The 14,539-nt window shown below is 44.5% G+C and overlaps 1 pseudogene; it reads left to right on the forward strand.

Annotated features, from left to right (window-relative positions):
- The first annotated feature begins 2,506 nt into the window (after window positions 1-2,506).
- Window positions 2,507-3,510, forward strand: LOC125087070 (protein SET-like; annotated as a pseudogene).
- The last annotated feature ends 11,029 nt before the right edge of the window (window positions 3,511-14,539 follow it).

The raw sequence follows: 14,539 nt of genomic DNA on the forward strand, positions 1-14,539 counted from the left end.
CTGTTCTTCTTCTCTTCAATCTCCCTTTGGATTTATAGGTGTTTGCAATCTTTAGATAAGCTATTTAGCTGATCTCCCGCTACCCGAAGTAGTCTCAGCCTGCTACTTCTCCGCCATCTTGACTCCTCCCCAGTCTTCTCTTTCTAAAAGAAAAAAAAAAAAACAATTGCTTCTTCTACAGAAGAACTGAGAAATATATTTGCTTTGAAATTAATTTTTTTCCCTTTAATATGGAATCTTGCCAGGAAGAGAGAGAGGCCAGTGTTTCAACATTCTTCAAAGAGACACTCATAATTGTACATCGTACTTTTCCTGAAGTCAGAAGGCTGGGGTGAGGGGTGCCTGTGTTTTTAAGAAAGACACGAGCCTCATCTGACTGTGTCTGGAGTCATGGAAGCTTGACTACCCTACCTTCTCCTACAAGTGGTCCTTGAGGGCTTGTTTGGAGGTCCTAGGAGGGGAGCACAGCCACCTGTAAACGCTTGACAAAGAAACAGTCCTCCTCTGTCGCGGCAGGTGTCCTCGCCACGTGGAGCAGTGAGGGACGAGGGAGACACTGTCTAGCCAGCCACATCAGCCCAGTCAACCCTAGTGATCAACATGGGGACAGAACTTGCAGTCAGATTGCCCTCACGTCCAAAGTTGGGGTTTCTTCTTCAAACAAAGAATCGCCTTCCTAATACAGACACACATAAACTATAAACCACTAAGAAATGGAAAGTTCTAAGTCATAGCCAGCAGGTGGCTATCTAACACCCAGGGTTGACAGAATGCTTGTAGATGCGTGGCATCTACACACGCAGAGGGCGCCCCACCCTCAGCTGTGACAGTTTCCAAATTCTTTCTCCTCCTCAAGGACAACAAGAGGCACTCCATTTGAGATGAAGTAGGTGTCAGGGTGCCTGGGTGGCTCAGTGGGTCGGGCCTCTGCCTTCGACTCGGGTTATGATCTCAGGGTCCTGGGATGGAGCCCTGTGTCGGGCTCTCCGCTCAGCAGGGAGCCTGCTTCCCTTCCTCTCTGTCTGCCTGCCCTTCTGCCTACTTGTGATCTCTATCAAATAAATAAATAAAATTTTTTTAAGAAGATGAAGTAGGTGGTCTAATGCTTTTCAGATAGCTCAAAACTCTCACGATGTAAAGGACTTCTCTCTGGATAGGTGTTGTGCGAGACAGGAGCCAAGCCTCCCAGAAGCTAAAATGGCAATAAACACTAACGAAGGGACTTTTAACCAAAATTGCATCTGCAACACTGTGAATTCTTGCAGCTACTCTAAAAAGAAGAGTGATAAGAGGTACTTGACCAAGTTCAAACTGCATGATTATCACGTATTCTAAAATATAGTTTGGAGCAATCTAGCTGGCAGGGGGAAAGGCGGGCCTTCTCTAGAGGAGGACAGCTGGGGCCTCTACAATGCTTATACACCTTTTCCAGCATTCAGTCTAAAAGTACTAGTCAAGCCAAGAGACAGGGCCATAGACAAAAAGGCCAAAGGAAAAAAAGTCAAAGGAAAAGAATCACAAATGATACAGATTCAAGTTACCAACACAAAGTCTGTAAAGTAGTGGATTAATGCAGGAATGGAGGAAGAGATTAAGAAAATAAGTAAATGATTTAAAAATTTCACCACAGGACTGTAATCAATAAAAATAAATTTAACTGAAAATGTAGCACCAAGCATGGCAGTAGCTCAGAGAAGATTTCAGTCAGTGGATTCACAGCAGAAAAAAAGCAGCAGAAAACTGGGTTAATAAACCAGAGACAGGTCTAGAGACAATAGCCACACAGAAGTAGAGAAAGAATTAAAAACAAAAAAACAAAGGGCATAAGTATACTGAACACATTTGGTCTGGCATGTGGAATTTGAGCAGAAAAGAGAATTATACAGAAGGACAAGATGGTTCCAAAGCTGATTAAAGACATCAATACACAGATCCAAGAGCCTCTGTGAGCCCCAGCAGGGTCATTGCAAAGGGAACTTGCCCAAGCACACAACAGTGAAAACCCCAGAAAACAGAGACAAATAAAAGCAGCTTGGGGGGAAAGAGACACACAGCCAAAGTGGCAAGGGCGGGGCTGTCTTCTCTGTGTCTCAGCAGAAGTGATGGAAGCCAGGAGGCAACAGAGGGGCATCTCTAAATTGCTAGGAAGAAATAACTCCCACCTCCAAGTCTATACCAAGGAACAATATCCTTCCAAAAAAAATACAAAGTAATCTTCAGACAAATAAAAACAGTTCCTTGCTATCGTATCTGCTCAAAAGCAGGAGTTTTTCAGGCAGAAAGGAAAGGTTCCAAATAGAAACATAGAAATACAGGAAGAGAGCATGTACACCACACACATGTGTGTACACGTACACACAAGGGAATATAACTCTGCCATGAGAAATGGTCCTAGAAGACATTACATTAAATGAAATAGTCTTAAATTTAAAAATAAAAATAAAAATAGAGCAATCAGAGCTTCCAGACGTGCCTCTCTCCCGGTTTCCTGGAGTTTCCTTGCACCATGGCCCCCAAACTCCAGTCTTCATTCCCGCCTCAAACGAAGAAACCAAGACTGTCTCCTGTCCCCAAACCAGGGCAGACGTCAACATCTCAGCACTTGCATAAAGGAGAAAAGGAACAGCAAGAAGCAATTGAACATATTGATGAAGTACAAAATGAAATAGACAGACTTAATGAACAAGCCAGTGAGGAGATTTTGAAAGTAGAACAGAAATATAACAAACTCCGCCAACCATTTTTTCAGAAGAGGTCGGAATTGATCGCCAAAATCCCCAATTTTTGGGTAACAACATTTGTCAACCATCCACAAGTGTCTGCACTGCTTGGGGAGGAGGATGAAGAGGCACTGCATTATTTGACAAGAGTTGAAGTGACAGAATTTGAAGATATTAAATCAGATTACAGAATAGATTTTTATTTTGATGAAAATCCTTACTTCGAAAATAAAGTTCTCTCCAAAGAATTTCATCTGAATGAGAGTGGTGATCCATCTTCAAAGTCCACTGAAATCAAATGGAAATCTGGAAAGGATTTGACGAAACGTTCAAGTCAAACACAGAATAAAGCCAGCAGGAAGAGACAGCATGAGGAACCAGAGAGCTTCTTCACTTGGTTTACTGACCATTCTGATGCAGGCGCAGATGAGTTAGGAGAGGTCATCAAAGATGATATTTGGCCAAATCCATTACAGTACTACTTGGTTCCCAATATGGATGATGAAGAAGGGGAAGGAGAAGAGGATGATGATGATGATGATGATGATGAAGAAGGATTGGAAGATATTGATGAAGAAGGAGATGAGGATGAAGGTGAAGAAGGTGAAGATGATGATGGGGGGGGGAAGGAGAGGAGGATGAAGGAGAAGATGACTAATGGAACACTGATGGATTCCAACCTTCCTTTTTTAATTTTCTTCAGTCCCTGGGAGCAAGTTGCCGTCTTTTTTTTTCCCCCTTTTTCTTTTTCTTTTCTCCTCTCGTGCTCATTCGCCCTGTTTTTTGAAGTCTTCTTTTTCTCTCCCTTTATACCATGGTTCTCAGCTTATTTGGGGGGAAAATACCTTGAGCAGAATACAGTGGGAAAAGAATCTCTACCCCTTTTTGTTCCAAATTCATTTTTGTCCCTTCCTGTCTCAACAAAAACAAAAACTTTATGGAATCAACACCACCATGCTCTGTGGGGATAAAAGAAAAACCTTCTGCTCCCTTAGCTCTGCTGGAAGCTGGAGGGTGCTAGGCCCCTGTGTAGTAGTGCATAGAATTCTAGCTTTTTTTCCTCCTTTCTCTGTATATTGGGTTCAGAGATTACACTGTGTCTCTATGTGAATATGGACAGTTAGCATTTACCAACATGTACCTGTCTACTTTCTCTTGTTTAAAAAAAAGGAAAAAAAACTTTAAAAAATTGGGTCATAGAAGGTCAGCAAAGGGTGGGTTTGAGATGTTTGGGTGGGTTAGGTGGGCATTTTGACAACATGGCTTCTCCTTGGGCATGTTTAATTGTGATGTTTAATGGACATCCTTGCAGTTTAAGATGACACTTTTAAAATAAAACTCTCTCCTAATGATGACTTGAGCCCTGCCACTCGATGGGAGAATCAGCAGAACTTGTAGGATCTTATTTGGAATTGACATTCTCTATTGTAATTTTGTTCCTGTTTATTTTTAAATTTTCTTTTTGTATCACTGGAAAGGAAAGATGATGCTCAGTTTTAAACATTAAAATTGTGCAAGTTGCTTTGTTACAATAAAACTAAATGTGTACACAAAAAAAAATAAAAATAAAAACAATAAATGGGGCACCTGGGTGGCTCAGTGGGTTAAGCGTCTGCCTTTGGCTCAGGTCATGATCCCGGGGTCCTGAGGTCGAGTCCCACATTGGGCTCCCCACTTGGCCGGGAGCCTAATTCTACTCTCCCCCTGCCTAGCCATCTGTGCTCTCTCGCTCACTCCCTCTTGCTCTATCTCAAATAAATAAAATCTTAAACAACAACAACAACAACTCAGAAACAAAGAATAGAGTGGTGGTTACCAGAGTTTTGAGGTGGGGGGAGTTGGGAGAGGTTGGTCTAGAAGGACAAACTTCCAGACAGAAGGTGAGTAAGTTCTGGGTCTCAGTGCACAGCATGGTGATTACAGAATACTGTCCTGTTCACTGGAAAGTTGCTATGAGAGCAGATCTTGAATGCTGATCACGGGACGTGTTGCAGGTGGGAGTGCACACCCCTTCGCGGTAACTGGTCACAGTGACCTGAACAGAACTGGACGTTTTCATTTCCGAATTGAGCATCGGTTGTTCTCCTGGGGCAGACCAAACGGAGATGCTGGAAGAATCAGATGTTTTCATCTCAAAAGGACATCTTTGTGGGCAGGAGTCCCAGTGAAGTCTTTGGCAGAGAAGCGACGCGGCCAGACTAATGTCTAAATGGCACCATTCTGGTCCTTGTTTTGAGATTATACCATAGACTTGCTTGAGTTGGCAGGAGTTGGTATCTTTGCTTGGGAAAAAAAAAAAAAAAACAACGCAGCTTGGGTAGAAATTAAGAGTGGAGAGCATGTTGCAAACCACCAGAGCTCGGGAAAATACGGGGTGTTTGGTGGTGATGAAGCTGGTGACAGTGACATTCTCATTAATATGCTAGTGGCTGAGATCCTAGAAGCTCTTAGGATCTGGCGACAAAATGACAAAGTTCTTACTGCAGTCAGTGGAAGCAGGCACTTCAAAGGCCAGGACCGTGCAGAATAAGGTTGCCTTTTCTACAGAGCAACATGGGAAGTCCTAGGAATTCCAGAATAGTAGGGCCCAGGAACTGTTTGTGATCCTGGAAAACTGAAGAAGAGTGTCAAGTTCAGATCCTTAATTTTTGGCTTCAAGGCGACGACAACTCAGAGACTTTCTATGGCTATGACAATCTCTTACCTCACATGCATGAAAAGGAAAGCTCCGTGTGATTTCATGAATTGAAGCAAGACATTGGTTTAGAGCAACTGGGGCTTGGCTCATTCAAATGGGATATCACGAGCATTTGCAAGCTGCGTGTATACCCAAACCCTTCTAACATGCTCTGGACTTTGCCTCCCTAGAGCAGACCAAATCGTGGTTGTGTTTTCTGCTCAAATACTAAAACACAGAGACAAGGACATTCAGTCAAACAAACATTTACCAAATGGTAGAAATACAGAGATTCACTGTGTTGGCTGTGAAGTCACTGATGGGAGTGCTAGCAAAGACTTTCAGTAGTCAACTTACTCAGTAGACCCTACAAAGTGGGCCTCCCCAAGCGTGGGAAATCAGGAGTGTCTCTGTCCTGATGTTTTAGAGTAGCCTGGAGCATTTAGGAACCACTAGCCAGGTTTCAGATGCTTTCTGCTCTTGGTCAGTCCTCTGTTATCGAAGGCTCTTACATAATAGAATGTTCATTTGTACCAAAAACTGTTTTATGTCATTGTAGATATCTTATTTAGACCGTTGGGCTGTTGCCTGGAAAAGAAAGTTCTTAGGAATTTATCTTCTGACTATCCCCATTAGGGGAAATTCCATCGTTAGGTGGGTTTCCAAGAAAATATGTCATGCTCCTGGCATCCAGCCTGTTGGAGATGCTCAAGAAGCCACTCCTTGGCTTAGAGGTGCTGTTACTGCCTTGTCAGAGGAAGGCTCCGTGCAAGGAAGAAAAATAATAGCAATTGCCCTCAGATGCGCTCCCCATCCCATCAGCAGCTGGGAATCAGAATGGGATCCCAGCGGTCCAGGGCGGAAGGTATAAAATCAGGTTCTGGTAGAGAAATTTTACATGCAGACAAGATTTCAGAATTTGCATATTTACATCAGGAATAGTCTAGAGATTGCTCATGGAAATGGATTTTGGAGGACATCAATCCATGGAAGAGGAAGGTTATTTTCCATCAGCCTCTATCTACTGATGTGCGTGGGCTTACAGAGATTCTGCATTTGCCCAACTCGGTGTGATTCCCACACTTGGCTCTGTCCGATGACACGCTGTCAGGTCAGGCTGGGTGATGCAAGGAAGTTCAGACAGTACAAAACTCTTGACAGATTGCAGAATGACTTCAAAGGTCTGGTACATAATAGTGCTGGGCTAGACCCATCCCTAGTGTCCTACCCGCCCACACGCACACTATGTCTGCTGGGAGGACCCAGAAGCTTCTCCCTCACCAGAATTGAAGAGGCAACACCCTTTAAGTGAGATTTCCTGGGAGTTCAATTAAAGCAACTAATAAACATACATATGAAAGGAGGATTGTCTGGGCCTATGAGTTTTAATTCAAGACAAGTTTCCAGGGAAAGAAAGAGGACTCACTCATTATCTCAATTTTGCATTAGTGGGAGGAGCCATGCCAACTAGGAATTCTATAAAGTACATTTAAGTGACCGTCATAACACAACAAAACCATTTATGATTATGAGTACCTGTCAGAGAAGTTGTTATGGCCAACGTCAGTGACCTTACTGCCTGTGTTCACTTCTAGGATTTTTATGGTTTCAGGTCTCACTTTTAGGTCCCTAATCCAATTTAACTTTATTTTTGTGTGTGGTCGAGAAAATGTTCCGGTTTCGTTCTGCATGGAGCTGTCCAGTTTTCCCAGCACCATTTTTTGAAGAGACTGTCTTTTCCCTGTTGTATACTCTTGCCTCCTTTGTCTAAGATTAATTGACCATATACAAATGGGTTTAATTCTAGGCTTTCTATTCTGTTCCATTGATCTATGTGACTGTTTCTGTGACAGCACCATAGTGTTTTGATGACTATAGCTTTGTAGTATGATTTGATATCTGAGATTGTCTTGCCTCTAGTTTTGTTTTTCCTTTTCATGGTTGCTTTTGGCTATTGGTTCCATGCAAATTTTAGGATGGTGTGTTCCAGTTCTGTGAAAAACGCTTTTGGTATTTTGACAGGGATTGGATTAAATCTACATATTGCTTTGGGTAGTGTGGACATTTTAACAAAATTTGTTCTTCCAATCCATGAGCATGGGATGTGTTTCCTTTTGTTTGTATCGTCTTCAATGTCCTTCGTCCGTGTTTTATAGTTTTCGGAGTATGGGTCTTTCACCTCCTGGTTAAGTTTGTTCCTAGATATCTTATTCTTTTGTGTGCAATTTTAAGTGGGATTATTTTCTTAACTTCTGTTTCTGCTACTTCATTATCAGTGTATAGAAATACCGTGACTTTCTGTGTATTCCTTTTGTACCCTGGGACCTTACCAAATTCATTTATCAGTTCTAGTAGCTTTTTGATGGAATCTGTTGGGTTTTATATATATAGTGTCATGTTATCTGCAAGTAGTGAATGTTTTCCTTCTTCCTTACCAATTTGGATGCCCCTTACTTCTTTTTTCTTGTCTGATTGCTGTGGCTAGGACTTCCAGTACTATGTTGAATGGAAGTGGTGAGAGTGGATATCTTTGTCTTGTTCCTGAGTTTAGGGGAAAAGCTCTGTTTTTCACCACTGAATAGGATATTAGCTGTGGGTTTTTCATATATGGCCTCCATTATATTGAGGTATGTTCCTTCTAAACCTATTTCGTTGGGGCACCTGGGTGGCTCAGTGGGTTAAGCCTCTGCCTTTGGCTCAGGTCATGATCTCAGGGTCCTGGGATCAAGTTCTGCATCAGGCTCTCTGCTCAGCGGGGAGCCTGCTTCCCCCCTCCCTCTGCCTGCCTCTCTGCCTACTTGTGATCTCTGTCAAATAAATAAATAAAATCTTTTAAAAAATCTATTTTGTTGAGCATTTTTTTGTGTGGGTTTTTCATTTGTTTGGGTGCCAATTTTAAATAGAGTTTTAAGACATTGCATTTTCCACTTACACTACTTATAAACTGTAATGTTATTTCATTTCTCTGTACATGTGTTTCATAGCCATGTATCAAGAATGCCCAGTTATTCACCACAGCAGCTTGGCTTTGAAAAATATCATGGAATCTACTACAACTTTGGGTCCTTTGATGTTTTATGGAACAAAGCAAATCTAGGATCAGGTTGGCTTAATGAATCTCTTCCATGGTGGGGCCAGAGGAGGCACCACCAGATGGAGGCGCTCCACCATGAGGGGAGCCCTCCCACATTCCTCCTGGTGCACTCTGCTACCGCGGAGTAATGATGGAGTTGTAGACGTTCTCCAGCTCCTTCTGCTGAGACAATCTCCCCACTCTGCAGTCTGCTTGATTAGGATTTTTTTCCTCCCAATTTTTATTTAGATTCTAGTTAGTTAACATCTAGTGTAATATTGGTTTTGGCTGTAGTATCCAGTGATTCATCACTTACATACAATACCCAGTTGCTCAGCATTTTTATCATGAATGAATGATGTGCTCTGTTGAATGCTTTTTCTGCGTCTGTTGGTATGTTCATATGGTTTTTATTTTTTTTCTCTTGTTGATATGATGTATCACATCAATTTGTGAATATCAAACCACCCTGCATCCCAGGAATAAATCCCACTTGACGGTAGTGAATGATTTTCTTTTTGGTATTGTTGGATTCGGTTTGCTAATATTATGCCAGTACTTTTTTTTTTTTGACAGAGAAAGAGAGCACAAGCAGGGAGAGCAGGAGAGAGAGAAGCAGGCTTCCCACTGAGCAAGGAGCCCAATGCAGGGATCCCAGGACCCTGGGATCATGACCTGAGCTGAAAGCAGACTTTTAACTGACTGAGCCACCCAGATGCCCTTATGTCAGTACTTTTTAAAGAACATATAGCTTAGAGGCATGTGGGTGGCTCAGTCTGCTGAGCGGCTAGCTCTTGATTTTGGCTCAGGACTTGGGTAGGACTTCATGCGCTGCAGGGAGCTTGCTTGAGATTCTCTCCCACTCCCTTTGCTCCTCCCCACTGCTCACATGCATTCTCTTTCTAAAATAAATAAATAAGTCTTTTTAAAAAATAAAGAACATACAGTTTCATCAAACTATTTTTGCATCATCAGAAAGACTTGAGTGTTCACTGGCATCCCAGAATTATCATCAACACTCCATCAATCATCTCTCAATTAATATAGGTTTTCACATGGGGGGGAAATCTCTTAAATGAATAATGGGAGAAATTATTGAATTGAGATTAGCAACTTTGGAAATTTATATGGTCTCTTTTCTTTCAAGGATAAGAAGGAAAAAATATATATGCATTCAGAAAACGCAACTCAACCCCTAAGAAGGGGCAGTCTTGCCCCTTGGCCCTAAGAAGACGGCAGTCTCCGTGGTTAAGAGCAGGGAACTTTCGTTTTCTTGAAGAGAAAAAAATCCACTTGCTTCAGCTCACAGACAAATTTCAGCTGTATTTCATGAAAATATGCCCAGTGCCATCTAGCAAAAATGCATAATAACAAACAGAAAAGACCAAAAAAAAAAAAAAAAAAAAGACCAGGAGACAACAAAAGTAATTTTCTTGCTTTCCAAAGAGCGGCAGAAACCACTCAAGAAACCATGACCCAAAGAAACTGGTGTTTGTGTTGGTGTGGTACAAGAGGAAATAGATTTGTTGGCCAAAGTGGGGCTTGAAAATCACATTGCTTTGGACCATATTCTTGCCAAACAGGGTGGAGTATGCGTCCTTGCTGACACCATTTGCTGTGTTATATGAACAGTTCTGCAAAACTGAACACTCGTTTAGATAACAATGGGGCAGCAAACCACTTGGCTGCGGCACATTTCCCCAGAAATGCCTGCAGGAACGGATTGGTTTACGGGACTGTTTTCAGGTTCTTCAAGGGATTAGATCAATGTCACAGGGAGTACGGAGATTTGGGTTGTCTGTCCTCTGTGTCTCATTAATTGGATATGTCATTTTTAAAAAATGTGTTTTCCCATCCTGCCCGGAAAGAAACAGAGAGGGAGCTAATGTTTTGGTCATGCAGACCTTACACGTCAAGCCAAGTGCTAGGAAATAGTTTCCACAAAGTGCAAAGTTGTTTCATTCCCCAAACCCCCAACACCGCACCCCTTTCCAGCAGGAAGTAGCATAACTGTGGTCACCCAGTCCCTCAAGACTGAGGAATGACGAAAGGATAGGAGGCCTAGACCCCCACTTAGGAGAGTAAGTGCCTCACAGCTCTGCCCCAGGAAACACGATCCCGGCTGACCTCTGCACCTGTTTCTCAGAAGTGGACTGACCGCCCTAAGAGGAGCTGGGATTGGAGCAAACCCAGAGGGACTCCAGCACGTGCACAGGCGGAACCCAAGTGAAGAAAGTCGCCTCTGGGATGGCACATGGAGGTTTCCCCTGCTGGTCGTGCTAGAGCCACTGTCTTCTGCAGGTAGTAGGACACATGGACGAGCATGGACAAGCGTGGACAAGCATGTCCCTGGGTGGCGCCTGCCCAGACACCCCAATGTCTTCCCCTCCACCTCGCCTTTGCCAAGCTCCAGCCACCTACATCCACCCCCAGAGACCCGCTAACCCACGGAATTCCCCGGATCCTCGGCGGTGCCTCCTTGGGCAAACTCCTCCCACCTCCCTCCTCACAAGCCTGCAGCAAAGCCCACTTTCTCCACGCACATCCGGGCTCGCTGGGCTCTGCACAGTGGGCAGCACACCGGGGATCCCCGGCCTCCTGCACCCCTGCCAGACGCCCCCGGCAGCCCCGGACTACAACCTGGGGCCTGCCGCTCCCGCATCTCCTTGCCACCCCACGAGGGGCCCCGCTATGCTCACGCCCCCAGCTGCACGCCCTGAGACCTGACGGTGATGTCCCACTGCCTGCTGACCACAACTCAGTTCTGACCCCAACCCGGCTGCAAACACCAAGGCCCTTGATTTATGGAGAAAAGCTTCCAGGTTACGTGGAGCACCTGCCCTGGCCGGTTCCTTGAGAGAGAAATGAAAGTCTATTTCCTGGGGCTATAGATCTCTATCAGGCCGGGGAACAGACCCTAATCAATACTCCTAGCTCCATAGATGTCTTCACACGTTCTCTAGCGGCATTGCTCCCCATTGGGTAGATAGACGGCAGAGGCACTCAGGCCTCACCAGGACCTAGTAGGGACGTCCCGTTCGGGTTGCTTTAACAGGTACAACAGACATGGAGTGGCTTAAACCACAAGCCTCTGTTTCTCACGTTTCTGAAGGCTGGTAGGTCCCAAGATTCCAGCAAATCTGGTGCCTGGTGGGAGCCCTCTTCCTGGTAGTCAGATGTCACCTTGCTCTTGGGGTGGAGGGCAGTGGAGAGGATGCAAGCTCTCCCTTGCTTCTTCGTAGAAGGACACTAATCCCATTCAGAACACCTCCAGCCCTGAGCCCTATCTACCTCCCAAACACCCCACCCTAAATACTATCACACTGGGGGTGAAGGTTTATGCATACGAATTTGGGGGGACCCCAAACATTCAGTCCATAAGAGATGCTAATCTTACTTTCCTTTCGCTGGCAGCAACATGGGCACAGGCTTTAATCCACGACTTTCTGCTCAGTTTAGCTAAACCACATCAAGGCACCATTTGTTAATTTATTTTTTTAGGATTTGGGGCTTCTTGCTCAGAGGGAGGCCTGCTTCTCCTCTCCCACCCCCCTGCTTGTGTTCCCTCTGTCACTGTGTCTCTCTCTGTCAAATAAATAAAATCTTAAAAGAAGAAAAGAATAAGGAGAAGAAGATGATAAGCATTCTCACTGAAAACAAAAATTCTTAAAGGTTCAGGGTGATTTTCTCAGGAGACCGTGTCACCAGAAGCATTTCCCACGGGACCCTCACAAAACACAGCAACAACGTGCCTAGAAAAGAAAAGGGTGACGCTTCTCTGGAGAAAGACAACGTGAACCAGATGACACTTTTTAATAGACAATGTCCCACATTCATTTTTTTTTAAAAATTGTTTGGGTGCCATACCATCAGAATCCAAGGAAACAAGTAGCTAATCCTATTAGGCTCGTAAGTGATTCAGATTTAAAAAAAAAAAAAAAAAGTCAGCACTAGGACCATTAAAATAACAGCAACTAATCTAGTCAAGAAAACACAGAAAGTTGAATGAAAAGCTGGCCAATGTCAGCAAGGAATTTGAACCCATTAAAAAAAACAATTATGGGCATTCTGGAATTGAAAGAGATAAGACCAAGATCGAGAATTCAGGGGATGAGGACAAGCGCAGACTTGTCATAGCAGAGGACAGGGTTTGCTGACCACAGACACTCGACTGTATTCCTCCGGGGTAAGGAAGGCGTTTATCTGCCTCACATGCTTCTGCACAGAAGGGCGCACTCTCCCCCTCCCCCAGCCCCCCGCTGTAGCCCCATCAGATCTTCGGGTTCGATCAGCATATTCAGAGTTTGTATTCTTGTGATATGTGAAGGTTATGGCAGCTGAAACACATGGTTTGCTGGAATCGCATTTTTCCTTTTTTAAGATTGTATTTATTTATAAAAAAGAGAGACTGTGCATGCGCACGCAAGCAGGGGCGGGGCAGAAGGAGAGGGAGACTCTCAAGCAGATCCCACCCCACACTGAGTCCAGAGCCCGATGCCAGGCTCGATTTCAGGACCCTGAGATCATGATCTGAGTCGAAATCAACTGAGCCAGGTGCTCCGCATTTTTTTTTTATAGAAAAATGTTTTGGGGCGCCTGGATGGCTCAGTGGGTTAAGGCTCTACCTTTGGCTCAGGGTCCACAGAACAGATTGTTTTCTAACAACTCCCTTCCCCTAGGAGATAAAATTTCCAGTAAAATCGTGTAGTGATAAACAGCAGTCATTGTTTCTATGGCTATTCTAGTTTTAAGGCAATTAGCAAAAAAGAACGAGATTTCATTTTATTTTTTTTAAAGATTTTATTTATTTATTTGACAGAGAGAGATCACAAGTAGACAGAGAGGCAGGCAGAGAGCGAGAGAGGGAAGCAGGCTTCCTGCTGAGCAGAGAGCCCGATGCGGGACTCGATCCCAGGACCCTGAGATCATGACCTGAGCCGAAGGCAACGGCTTAACCCACTGAGCCACCCAGGCGCCCCCGAGATTTCATTTTAAAGATATTTTTGGGGCACCTGGGTGGCTCAGTCATTAAGCGTCTGCCTTCGGCTCGGTCCTGATCCCGGGGTCCTGGGATCGAGCTCCATGTCAGGCTTTCTGCTCAGCGAGGAGTCTGTTTCTCCCTCTCCCACTCCCCTTGCTTGTGCTCTCTCTCTCTCTCATGGTGCCTCTCTCTGTCAAAAAAAAAAAATAATGAAAATCTTCAAAAAAAATTAAGTTCATTTTCAAATTCTGTCAAATATGTCATGTATGAACTACCATTTTTCTTGCTGAAAATGTAGGGATGTATATTACACTTTGCGGTTCGGATGCATACGTTGTAAACACAAGAGCCCCAAATTTGGACAGGCATTCCCACCATACTGTCCTTGGCACACCACTATTGAGGACACATTAGTGAGCAAAACATAATGAAGGAAAATCTTCATCCTCGTGAGCTTGGCGACTATGGTACAAGGAGACAGACAATAGGAAATAAAGAGGGGCACCTGGGTGGCTCAGTGGGCTAAAGCCTCTGCCTTCGGCTCAGGTCATGATCCCAGGGTCCTGGGATCGAGCCCCGCATCGGACTCTCTGCTCAGCGGGGAACCTGCTTCCCTTCCTCTCTCTCTGCCTGCCTCTCTGCCTACTTGTGATCTCTGTCTGTCAAATAAATAAATAAAATCTTTTAAAAAATAAAATAAATTTAAAAAATAAAAATATAGGAAATAAAGGACATACACAATATTCCAGCGAGCGCGTGGTGGAGGGCGGATACAATGTTACCTAGACGTTCAGGGAAGGCTGAGGTTGAAGGAAAACCCTTAAGGAAGCGTGAGCCATAGATACATCTAGAGAGAGAACATTCCACATTGAGGGAACGGCCAGAGGCCCTACAGCGGGAACGTGCCCGGAGGGTTGGAGGAGGAGAGACTAGCGCGGAGGGGACAGCAAGGCAGAGTGTGCGTTCAGAGAGGAAACAGGGCACCCTGAGCTCCTGAATAGGACAGAAGGTCCTGGGCACTGGCGCAGACGTAGGAGGGGAGTCGTGGTCAGACTGGGGCCAGCAGCAGCACCGACGGCCCCGCCGGG

Source organism: Lutra lutra, chromosome 16 (genome assembly GCF_902655055.1).
Source record: "Lutra lutra chromosome 16, mLutLut1.2, whole genome shotgun sequence".
Classification (NCBI taxonomy): domain Eukaryota; kingdom Metazoa; phylum Chordata; class Mammalia; order Carnivora; family Mustelidae; genus Lutra; species Lutra lutra.